This window comes from Phascolarctos cinereus, unplaced genomic scaffold, assembly GCF_003287225.1.
Source record: "Phascolarctos cinereus isolate Bilbo 61053 unplaced genomic scaffold, phaCin_HiC Scaffold_726;HRSCAF=1367, whole genome shotgun sequence".
NCBI classification, from domain to species: Eukaryota; Metazoa; Chordata; class Mammalia; order Diprotodontia; family Phascolarctidae; genus Phascolarctos; species Phascolarctos cinereus.
Genome location: NW_027556098.1, coordinates 302,133,981 through 302,147,441, shown reverse-complemented (window position 1 = coordinate 302,147,441; position 13,461 = coordinate 302,133,981).

The window sequence follows — 13,461 nt, the reverse complement described above, 5'->3', positions numbered from 1 at the left end:
TCTTTGTAACTTGATCCCTTCCCACCTTTCCAGTTTTCTTACATTCAACTCCCCTGCACACATTCTGCAGCCATGCTGGCCTACTTACAGCTCTTGGCATACAATGCTTTGTGTCTCACTTATGTGCCTTTGCAGTAAGATTTATAAATATTATTAAATGAGATAATAATCATAAAACACTTAGCACAGGGCTGGTACATATTAGGTGCTTAATAAATACTCCTTCACTTTCCCTTTTCTTTCCCTTTCAGATTAAAAAGAACTCCAGTTTTAAGTAGTGTGGAAATATTATAGTTTTGTTTTGCATTTATCTGGTTTTTTTTTAAACTGTGGCCACTGATTTTTCCACAATAAAGTTTTTCTTTAAAACATTTTATATCCTTAGTGTTCAAGAATAACTCTTACAATATGTACACTTAATTCCACCTTTTGTAGCATTTCTAACAGAAAAATTTCCCCAAAAAATTGTCATTCAGGGATTGATGAATGCCAAATTACTTTTAGACTTACTCTTATTTAGTAACCTATAGTTTGGCAAATATAGGCACACTGAGTTACAAGTAACTGAGTTGTGCATATCATACATACTTGAGTGGGTGGTGTACACTTTGCAGATACACCTACACATACATACACATACACCCCCCCCCCCATATTCTGTTCTGATAATTACAAATTCATTCAGGAAATTGTCTGGTACTCTTGGCACCACCTGGTGGCCCCTGTGGGCAACTATCCTATCCAACTTCACGTCCTTTCTTCTTCCTAGGAAGAATCGTGAATATTACCTTTTCCATTTGCTTATTTGTTTGTTTGGCTTGGTTTTCATTGCTTACAACTTATTTACTTCCACATCAAGTATTCCTCTTCTCACATTTTAGACATGTCTTCTTTAACCTCCTTTTCCCTTCCATATCTTTTCCAACTCTGTTCTATTTTCTTAAAATCTTTCCTTCCTCCTTCTTTCTCTCCTTTTCTTTGTTCCTACCCCCAATCATGGCTTATCAACATTAAAAAAAAACAAAGTGTCAGATCTAAATTCAAGACGACCTAAGTTAGAATCCTGTCTTAGATACTTATTAACTGTGTGCTCCTGAGCAAGTAACCTCACTTCTCTTAGCCTCACTTTCCTCATCTGACACTCAGGACTTTTGCAAGGATCAAATGAGATAAAGTGTGTAGAGAGTTTTGTGACTCTTGAAGCATTTAAGTACTAATTCTTATTATAATAAAAATAGTGCTAGGGATGCATTGTAAAGGAAAAGGAAAACTGTAAATTTTTAAATGAAATCAGACACAGTTAACAGGTTCCTTGCTGTCATCTTCTAAAGCCCTTACAAATTCAAGAAATTGCCTTTTTAGTTTCCACAACAGCCTCCATTTACTTTTTATCCTTCCTTATGTCTACCTGCTTCCAAAGAACAAGTATTTATGATAAATTTTAAGCAGTGGTTTTTATTCAAGTTTGAGAAGTTTAAATAGTAGTGATGAAATAGTATTATTTTCTGCCTTTTTAATGCAAATTCCCAATATTTCAGATATATTTCAGGTTAAATAGACTTATATAGATTGTCCTGAAACAAATAGCTACTATTTACAAAATTCTTTCTATAGGAAAATATACTCTTTCATTTTAAAAAATATCAACTTGCAGATGAATTTTTACAATAATGTCTATATCTAAAGTACCTGTGTTTTCATTTGCTCAGTAATATAGTCACCCAACTTTCTCTTGGTCATAGGACTATGATAAACTTTATTTGCACCAGTTATAAACACATTCTGGCTTTGCTATTTCTCCATGCAATGTTAGTGATAATCATGAATTTTCAGTATCTATTAAAGGTCTGAAGCAAAGTGGGAGAAAGGTTGGTGACCTTACTATAGATAATTGGTGAGGGGGAGGCAGGAAAAAGAAGGTGGAGAGAGCAACTCTAGAACAGAGACCCCCATGTAATAATGCCAAAGTAGCCACAGGGAAAACATTTTCTAAAGAAGCTTTTCATCCACTCTTCTCAGTTTGTTCCTTGGCCTTCACTATTCACCAGTTAGAATGGTTTTATAGAACAGAAAAAATTGTATTCCATTTTGAGACCTAGCCCCAGCAACACCAAAATTGCCAAACTGTCCTGGAGAAATAGGATTTCTGGAGAATTTTTTAAAAATTCTTTCTCATTTAAAGGGCTTTGGTCTCCCTGGGGGAGTTAAACAGTATTTATTTTTGAACATTACTGGGCAGAATGATTGTGCCTAATAACTGTACTATGTGCATGTTTGGTGGGGAGGAGTGGAAAGAGAGGACTCAATATATGCTTGATTTCCTGGTAAGAAAATTTGCAAAACATAGTAGTTTCCCAAACCTATCTAAATGCAGAAACCAGTGAATAAATACAGAAATTATGCAAGTTACTACGAGGCCTGTCTGGCTAGCACCTGAAAGAAAATAAAATTAAGACTACAGATAAGAATGATAGTAATAGTAATTATGACTTATGATAATTCTGTCTCCAATTTACATGGAAAATTATGAAGTTTACAAAGTTCTTTCTTTATAACCACCCTGTGAAGGTAGCCTGTGCAAATATTCAGGGAAGAGACAAGCCCAAAGTCACACAAAATAGATGAAATGAATTAATATCCAAGTCTTCCAGCTCCAAGTCCATTGTTCTTTTCACTGTATACTGCCTGCACTATGTTTCAAATATTGTTGCAAATAATAAGTCAGGTAGTTCTTTTTCTCAAAAACTCTCAAAACAATATCTTTAGAACATCATCTGGCTTTCCAGTATAAGATTATATAGTAGTGATTTCAGCAATATACATCTCATTATGTGGCTCTCTAAGTTTTACCTCCTTGTTGGTATTATCCCCCAAAGTAAAATTTAAGTTTTCTGGATCCTTTGTAATTTCTGTCCCCCTCCCCCCTCTCCAACCCTCAATTTTCACTTTTTAAAATAAATTTTTTTTTCATTTTTTTTCATTTTTATTTTAAAGTAATTTTTTCTTTAGGGGAAAAAATGCTGATGATTCGGCTGACTGCATTTACTGCCCAAAGTAAGAGAAAGAAAGTCTTGACAATTCACTAGTGATGTCAAGATCAACTGAGAGGAAGAAATATTGAATTTCCTAGGAATGAATCTATTAAGGGATTAAGGGAATTGACAGTTGTCACATCCATCAACTTGAAATGTCACAGGTGACAGCCACGGAGAAGTTGCTGGTCTTTCTCTGTAATGTATAATGTTTCTCACCCAGAATCAGAGCATTCACTTTAAGTCATCTTGGGGGTAGAAGAGATAACTTTGCTTTGATCTATAATATATAATAAATATTCTGTTCTTTGTTGTTAAGATATCCATAAAAGAGAGGGCTGTCTAGGTATAGAAGTGTAGAATGTGGTCATGACACATAGCACAGCATGCTTTGAATCTATGGGATTGAATCCATTTTCCTGGCCTCATTAGCTAACTGGCAGAGCTAACCAACAGCATTCCTGTGCCATGAACATGCCTTATTCCTGGCTCTAGGCTTCTTGGTCATCTCTAGGCTCTTGTTCTTCTCCTCTCATAGCTGTTTGTAACTTAGGAAGCTAGGTCAGACCTTACCTGGAGATTCCCTTTCTGTTACCTGTTTTTCCAGCTTGCCTTGATATCACATAATTTCAGCTCTCTGTATGGGGAAGTGGCCTGAGATAGAGCTAATGGTGAAGGAGCAAATAGGTGCTGGTGTGAAGCTTCAGTCATTGGAGGCAATACTATCCCAGACTTAAAAGCTTTGTTTTTTTTAATCCTCCTTGGCTTAAAATACAGGAATGTTGGGTGAATAGAGTTACAATCTTGTTTTCTGAGAGCTATTTCAGTCCCAAAGAGTCTCAATAGCAAGGCTGGGATGATGATAGTAATTGAAGACATTGGCTTAGGGCCTTATGCCATCTCCCTTGTTACTGATATGTTTGTTTCTTTATCCATCTGATTTGAGGTTTTGATGCTTTGGAAGAGCTGTGCTTTCATCATTGCGAATATTCCCTCCTATTCCCTATTATGCAAGTAACAGTTGTTCCACATTTCAACCTTGGTCCATGCTCTCCTCTGTGGTAACCACACAGATTCTACCCAACATACTTCAGGCCTTCCTCTTGTTCTTTTATTATCTCAGTGCACTACTCAGCTATTCATCTATTTTTCCTCATTCTTACCACATGGCCAGCCCACCTCATTTTCCATCTGGTTAAGGATGATAATATGAAACGATACCCTTACAAATGGTTTTGGCATTACTATAATTCTATTCTTGGTTGTTGCAAGATAGAATTATACTACATTGTGGTAAGTAGGCTCTCACTAGAGCCCAAAATAATACTAGCTAAGTTGGGGATAGAGTATACAATATGTGAAAGCTTTCTCCATACCCTCTGTTACAACTTGGTTTCCCAAGGAATGGCATTAGCTGTCAAGATCATTTGTCTTTAACAATATTCCATTTCCCTTAGTGTACCCTTAGGAACTCAGTTCAATCTCAGAGAAGTGTCTGAGGCACATTAAGATCAATATTAAAGAGAGTGTCTGCATGATTGGAGATTTCCAGTGTTGGGTTTTGCTTGATGCCATCACAATAATGTTGAAATTTACTCATTGTTGGTTTTTTCTTCTTTCCTAACTTTGCTGCTTAATTTCTCTGTCTTTGTGCAGGTCACTGGAATCTGATCTCTGGCGAGCCTTAGGATAGACACTTTCTAATGATCAAATGTTTTGAATATATGGTTTCCATAAGTGGAACCATTTACAGCTAAAACAATGTGGAAGAGTCCAGGCTCTCAACCAAGGTTCTCACTGATGCTCTCTCTACACTTTCTTGACTGCTGATTTTTCCTTTCTTGGTCTACTATGTTTCCTTTTGGTCATCTTTGATTATGTTTTCCTGGATAGATTTTAGGAAGGTGAGCTGTGACTTCTGAGCCCTGCATCCCACCCAGCAGACTCAATCCAGCATTCCTTAGTTGATAAGTGACCAATTCCCCTTTTCAAACAGGTGCATGAGGTCACCTATCTATTGTCAACCCTCCAAGTTCTGCATGATCAACTTGTGGGGAAGAAAATGCAGTCTGATTTCCAAAGACCTTTCAGGTTTTGAAGAAAATGTACATAATTTGTATTTAGCTCTGAATCAGAAGAAGGCAATTGTGTACAGCTCTATATGCCAATATACATCTGTGCTCTCCTTAATACATTGTGGCCACATTCCTTTTCTGCAGCTGTTTGTATATGTGTAAATAAATGGGACAATAAATATATTCTGACATTATAAATGAGTCCTATTTTCATTTAACTCCACCTTGGGATCAGGCATGATTTTTAAATGCAGATGTAATTATCCTGCTTACTGGGAAGGAGGGTTTGCCTGCCCCACTCAGGTTGTAATTTTTTTCTGATGGCAAGAAAAATGTCATTGTAGTTAGTTCCCAGGTACTTTGTGCAGTGCATGGATTGAAGAGGTAATGATGATGGTGTTGCTTTTATCCAATGTGGCTTAAATTGCCTGGTGTGGAAGCTGAACACATCAAGTAACAGGAAGGGAGTTTGGGGTAACAGGCAAGCTATTTGAGCATCTGGGCATGAACATGAAGATCCATCACTTCTAGGATATTGAATTTCCTGTCACTCAGTGATCTACTCTGAGACCAAGAGGCCTGTACTTACTTTCACATGGAAGGAACAGCTTCAGGAAGATAATTCTCTTTCTACAGAGAGGACATTAGCACATCAGCCATTAACCTTTTCACATGGTAGGAATGATGCTGTTTATCTGTGTCAATTAACATTTGTTCCCCAACTTGATTTGTTATCATTTGGAGGTCTTTATTTATTTTAACAAGCATTTAAAAAAATGTTAGTGTGGAGGAGCTGATTGTGTTTATCATTTTAAAAGTTATTTAGTAATTTGCTCTAGCTTTGTGTTTAAGCTTCTTTCTCACCGAAGGTGAGTTGTTTCCAAAATCAATGCTGTGCTTTTTGCACAAGGTATTCATACAAAAAAAGAGATTCAGGATGGGATTCTTACACTCTAGCCACTGGTCATATTCTTATGATCTAGCCAATAGCTTACTAATGTTCACACTCCTTAAGAGTCTGTTCAATATGACAGATGTTCTAATAAACCTAGTCTTTAGCTGAAAGAAGGTTTGGGTTGAATTCTTTTGGACAGGACCTGTGTTGTGATTTTGGGGTCCCAGCACCGTCAAGCCCTTAAATCTCATCAGACTGATTGATAAGACTACAAATAATTGAGGTATAGTAGATTAATATAATTCTAGCATAGAGTCTGCCCAATATGATGGATGTTTTAATAAACCTTGTCTTTGCTGAAAGAAGGTTTGGGTTGAATTCTTACGGACAGGACCCATGTGTTGTGATTTTGGGGTCCCAGTATCCCTGAACCCCTAAACTGCATCATTCCCAAGTTTTTCTGAAGTCATCCTGCTCATCATTTCTTTTTTTAACTAGGGTTTTTTAAATTCTTTTTTATATTTTATTAATTTATTTTGATTTATCAACAGTAACTTCCATAAGCTTTTGAGTTTTAAATTTTTTCCCCTCTCCCTCCCCAAGACATCACTCAATCTGATATAGGCCATACATATACATTCCTATTAAACATATTTTCACATTAGTGATGTTGTAAGTAAGAATTAGAACCAATAGGAGGAACAACCAGAAAAAGAAAACAAAACAGAAGCAAAAAAGAGATTCAGACTTAAAAGGAGGACAATATCAACATAAAAGAAGATGGAGCATTATGTTGCATATATAATAGTAGCTAGGTGGTACAATGGATAGAGCACTGGATCTCGAGTCAGGAAGACCTGAGTTTAAATCTAGCCTCAGAAACTTACTAGACTTTTTGTGACCCTGAGCAAGTCATTTAACTTTGTATGCTTCAGTTTCCCCACCTATGAAATGGGGATAATAGTTGCACCTACCTCGTAAGGTGGTTGTGAGGATAAAAATGAGATAATATTTGTAAACTACATTGCAAATCTTAAAAGGTTAACTATTATAACTCACAGTGCTATGGTACTTTAAGGTTTTATAAAGTGATTTCCTTATAATAGGCTTATTAGGTAGATAGTGTAAATAGTGCCATTGACATTTTTCCACATGAGGAAACTGAAGTTCAAAGAGGTTAAATGATTTGGCCACGATCATGTGAGATTTGAATCCAGTTTTTCTGACTCCTAATCCAATGTTTTTTGAACTATACCACACTGCCTGGATTTATAATACTTGAAATATTTCTTAAACATGAAAGGAATAGAATGAGAGGTTAGAAGGGTATTTAGAAAGTCATTTGGGTCATTCCTTCTGCATTCCAGGAGATAAATCTTCAAACTATTCAGGAAAGATGATCATTTGGTCTGTTTTGGGGGATGTCATTTCTAATATTGAGTGCTCTAGAAGAATTTTAATATGTGTCTGCTACATTGGGATCTAAGATTTAGAGCAAGAAGAAGACGTCAGGGGTAATCTTTCTAATCTGACCTCCTCCTCATCTTGAAGATAAGGATACTAAGACCCAGAGGGGTTCCTTGATTTCCTCAAGGTCAAATAGGTAGAAGCCTCTAAGCAAAACTGTTAGACCACAACTACTTTATTCTTTAACTAGGTATATTGAGTGGGGCGGGGGGAGAAAGGAGGAAGGATATCATTCCACAGGCCATTAGCTAGATTGTTTCTAAGAAGGACCAATGGGAAAAAGCTTTGAACTGGCTCCACTTCTAAGTAGCTGTGTGACCTTAGGCAAAATAGTACACTTTACTGGACCTCTATGTTCTTATTCAACTCAAGAGCATCTACAGTATGCAAGGCACCATGCTAGGTCCTGGGGCTATAAAGACAAAATGAAAAACAGTTCCTGAATCTGTAAAATAAGGGGATTATAGTAGAAGGCACCTAAGGTCCTTTCCAGGTCTACACCACACATGGGAGCACTGATGGATAGCCCTAAGGGCAGGGATTGGAAAACAGGGTTTGGAGATTCTGAAACACAAACAGATCTGCCATCTCACCCTGTATTCCTGCCCAAGGTAAGTAATGCCTAAGTTTTCTCATGAGTGCCTCATTCTGCTGAACATGCAGAATGTCTGGTCTGGTGTCTAGTCTGAGGTTGGATTTGAACTCAGGTCCTCCTGACTCCAGGGCCAGTACTCTATTCACTGCACCACCTAGCTTCCCCTATTAGTGTATTCTTTAGACACTAATGAAAAACTTATTTTTCAAAGAATGACAATTCAAAGCCAACAAAGTCAAATCCCTTAATAGACCTACTTCATTCATTTCTGTCCTTTCATATCTATTTTCATTTAAAATATTCTTTTATTTTGATTTGACAAACATGAACATTGCTATATACAAATAACAAATATGAACTTCTCTTTCATAGTTTTAAAGTATATTAAATTAAGCATGGTAGTAACAAAACTGCCCTGCTTGTTTGTTGGTTAAAAAGTCAATCAATATACATTTATTATGTACCTTCTATATGCCAGGCACCATGCTAAGCAATAATGATACAAAGAAAGGCAAAAGACAATCTCTGCCTTCAAGGAGCTCACAGCCTAAAGGAAGAACACAAATAGACAAATAGACAAGATGTTTACAGGATAAATTGGAGATAATCAACAGAGGGAAGGCCCTAGCATTAAGGGGGTTCAAGAAAGGCTTCTTGGAGAAAGTAGGATTAACCTGGGACTTTAAAGGAAGCCAGACAGTGGAGATGAGGAGGGAGGGCATTCCAGGTATGAAGGTAGCCAATGAAAATGCCAGAAGTCAGGAGATGATGTTTGTCACTTTCTGAACTTTCAATTCTTCTATGTATTTTTCTTTGCTGATTTTATTCCTCTCTATCTTGGTCTCTGTCTGTCTCTGTCTCTGTCTCTGTCTCTGTCTCTCTCTCTCTCTCTCTCTCTCTCTCTGTCATTGTCACTAGCTACTAACTTCTGCCCTCCCATTGCATATAAGTTCTATCATTTTATTTCTCATTGGTTGGATTTCTCCTCAGGCTCTTATCAGCTTAGAGCAAAGATCCATCCTTTCATCATCATTGAAACAGGGAAAGCTGTTATCCCAAATTAAAAGTCACTCTAATGAGCAAACCACCTGTGTCTTCAAGAGCTCATGGTGGGACATGGATATCCCTGGGAGATGAGGTTTGACTAAGGCAGATATATACAATGGACTTGTGCTCCAAAGTAGCTGAGGAGACCCTCAGAGATCAATCTCTGGTGATTAGAAAAATGTATTTTCGCCAAAGTTAATGATACTTACAAGTCAGTGTTTCTGTTTTTATTATCTCAGCATGAAGCAAATTGTAGAGTCTGCCTACCATTGTTTGCCTAATCATTGATGGGCAAGGTCATATAGCTATTTATAGTTTTAAAAATCAGTTTAATAGCATTAGCTTTTTCAACTCTCATAACAATCCCTATAATTTAGATTTGTTTTGGTCCAGACCTATGATTTCATCAGTGTTGGGAATTCCTGCTATGGAAACTCCCTCCACTGATGCAGATTGGCAACTCATCTGTAATTTATAGTCTTAGAGTTTCCTGGACTTGCTCATGATCACATAGCTAATAGGTATTAGAAGCAAGACTTGAACTGTGAATTCTCTGACTGATTCCACTGCTAGTCCTTTCATTATGCCACACAACTTCTCATAAGGGAGGTCTACAGGAAATATTCCCATTTTATGGGTGAGGAAACTGACTTTTGAGGAGGTTATGATTCATACACAGTCACTTTAGTATTTTAAGGATCTGTGATTTTTTTTCAATTTTCTCATTGTGAATTCTGACACCAATTCAACCCCATCTATGCTTTAGTCAATGAACTACTATTGCTGAAAATGTCTTCACTTGGCTGTGAACCTCTCTGAAGTTTGCTAGACTGGTCCTCAGACAAGACACACTGTCATATCACCAGCACTTAAGGCTTTTCCAGTTTGTGGAAAGAATTTACACTGCTTTGCAAAGCCTTTAAGGACCCAGGATCACCTCTCTACTATGAAGAAGCACTGGAAGACTTCAGTGGAGACATGTGGCCACATAGTTAGGCAATGTGAGAGGCAGAATTTGAACCCAGGTGCTTTCTGATTCCCAAGTCAAGCACTCCTTCCACGTCGTCCTGCATCTTTATATATTCCCAGGTTAGATGCCATAGGTAGCCATAAGGAAGGAAGCAGACTATCAGTTGAGATACCTGAAAGTTCCCAGGAGACAAAATCCAAAAAAGGAATTGGTAGCAAAATCTGTGGCCACAAATTTCTATAGACAAATGCCCAAAGTTTAGGCAACAATCAAGGATTAGAGGTACTAACAAATTAGAGGGTCAAATTTAACCTTATACATATCATGAATACTTGGTGGAATGTTACCGATGACTGGAACATGGCTCTGGATGAATATACCTTATTCAAAAGAAACAGGCTAAGTAAAAGGGAATGCGGGAGTGGAGTAGCATTTTATAATAAGATATATTCATGTACATCCTGGAGGAAATCTAGGAACCAAAGGCATTCACTTCCTCCAATTGAATTCAAGTGTTGAGTTAATTGTTGGACAAATAATTCACAATTACGGTACCAATATTAGGTTAATGCTTTTAGACAGTCTATAACTGTGTGATTTGTATCACCCTTGGTACTCTTGTTTACTATTCTGCTACTGTCAATGTTATAGAGTGCTATGCAGGATTGAGAATGATTTTTCTATTTTTATTTTTTTCATGGGTTGCCATGGATTAGAATTCATTACCTAGGGAAATTGCGATGGAGTTTGCTGGAGCTGAAAAGTTAAATGAATTGAGAGATCAGCTGTTAGAGGTTATTAATGGGAATATATTCAAGTCCCTCAGGATGATAGCAAGAAAGAATAGTAAAAGAGACGATCATGAGGCTGCAAAAAAGCCACTAAGAAAGATGAGAAGGTTATTTCAAGGGTGTTAGGTAAAGGACAAGAATTTCATGGACTTCCAAATATGGAAGATCACTGAGGGAGGAGAGTCAGTGAAAATGTCTGGAAACTCCTCAAAAGCTTACATGCTAATGTGTGAAAAAGTAGTGGGGAATCACGGAGTAAACTACATGAATGATCAGACTCAAAGTGTAGACACTGATGGTTTGATGTCAGCTTGGCATAGATGACTTGCTTATCAGATGTGCAGATGATATAAACTAAAAGTGAGGGTTAATGCTGAATAGTGAAGCTGATAGCAGTTTGTCTAAAGAATGACTGAAATGTCAAAAGTTATAAGGTTGGAGAGACTCCTCCAAAGTTGATCAAAATGTAATCCACAGGTAGAACCAAGATAGCAGAGTAAAGGCAGGGACCCATCTGAGCTTTCCCAAATTCCCTTCCAATCAACTTTAAAATAATGGCTTAAAACTAATTCTGAAGTGGCAGAACCAACAAAAGGAGGGGTGAAACAATTTTTCAGCTCCAGACAACTTAGAAAATCAGTAGAAAAGGTCTATCTTATTGGAGTGAGAGTGGAGCTTAGTCCAGCTCAGCCTACATCAGCTTCCCAGCAGGTCATCAGCACGTTTGGGGGTGGTGGTGGTGACTAAATTGGTAGTGATGGATTCCAGAACTCTCAGCCCACAGAAGATAGGGGGGTCAGATTGCTGGGGATCCTTTACTGGCACTGGGTGCAGGAGTCTCTGTTATACTGCTTATATGAAGTTTTAGGTCACAGTCTCAGGGTGAGGAGGAGCACTACACACTAGAGCATGTGGCTCTAGGGGAGCAGGAACCCTGCTCACAGTTAAGGGCAGACCAGAGCATGGGCCAAGAGAGTAGTGACTATACCTAATCTTTGATCATGCCACATTCAAAGAACTGAACATTTACAGCTCTTCACAACTAGCTTTGAAAAGAGTAGCATGAAATACCTGAAGCTTGGGATAATGCCCTCTACACCCTGGGAGCAGAGCCCAACTTCAACATAAAGTTAAAAGTCAATTAATAGGTTGGGAAAATAAGCAAGCAAGCAAACAAAAAAAGAACCTAACCATAGAAAGTCACTATGGTCATGTCAAAAGTTATGTCAAAACAGCTACATGCAAAGCTTCAAAAAATGTGAATTGTTCTCAGAATTCCTGAAAGAGCTCAAAAATGATTCTAAAAATCAAATAAGAAAGGGAAAAGATGGGGAAAAAATGGGAGTGATGCTAGAAAATTTTAAAAAAATGTCAACAGTTTGGTAAAGGAGGCACAAAAAATACTGAAGAATATAACATCTTAAAAAACAGAGTAGGCCAAATGCTGAAAGAGGCACAAAAATTCACTGAAGAGCTCTTAAAAAAAAGAAACAATTGACCATATGGAAAAAGAGGTGCAAAATTCGTTGAAAAAAAGAACTCCTTAAAAAGTAGAATTGGCTGAATGAAAAAGGAGGTACAAAATCTCACTGAAGAGAATGATTGGAATTGGATAAGTAGAAGTTAGTGACTCCATGAGAGTCATCAAGAGACAATAAAATAAAATAAAAAGAGTGAAAAATATAGAAGAAATGTGGAATATCTCATTGGAAAAACAACAGACCTGGAAAATAGATTATGTAGAGGTAATTTAAGAATTATTGGACTACTGGAAAGCCATGATCAAAAAATGAGCCCAGACATCCTATTTCAAGAAATTATCAAGGGAAACTGTCCTGATATCCTAGAACCAGAGGATAAAATAGAAACTAAATGAATCTACTGACTACCTCCTGATAGAGATATCAAAAAGAAAACTCTCAAGAATATGATAGCCAAATTCTAGAGCTCCCAGGTGAAGGAGAAAATATTGCAAGGAGCCAGAAAGAAATAATTCAAATATTCTGGGGCCACAGTCAAGATAACACAAGATTTAGCAGCTTCTACATTAGAGGATTGGAGAACTTGGGATATGATATTCCAGAGAGCAAAGAAGTTAAGATTACAACCAAGAATCACCTACTCAGCAAAAGTTATTCTAATCCTTCTGGATATTTAATGAAATAGAGGACTTTTAGGCATTGCTGATGAAAAGATCAGATATAAGAAAATTTGACTTTCAAATACAAGATTCAAGAAAAGCATGAAAAGTTAAACAGGAAAGAGAAATCATAAAGGATTCAATAAAGATAAACTTTTCATTCCTACGTAGGAAGATGATACCTGTAACTCCTAAGAACTTTATCGTTATTAGGGACAGTTAGAAGGAGTATACATATGCGGAGGGCATGGGTGTGAGCTGATTATGAGGGGATATCTAAAAAAATAAAATAAAATCAAGGGGTGAGAAAGAGGAATGCCCTGGGAGACAGGAGAAGAAAAAGGTAGAATGGGGTAAATTATCTCATATAAAAAAGGCATGAAAGTCCTTATGCAGTGGAGGGGAAGATGGGGGAGTGATAGGCAATGCTTGAAACTTACTCTCAAATT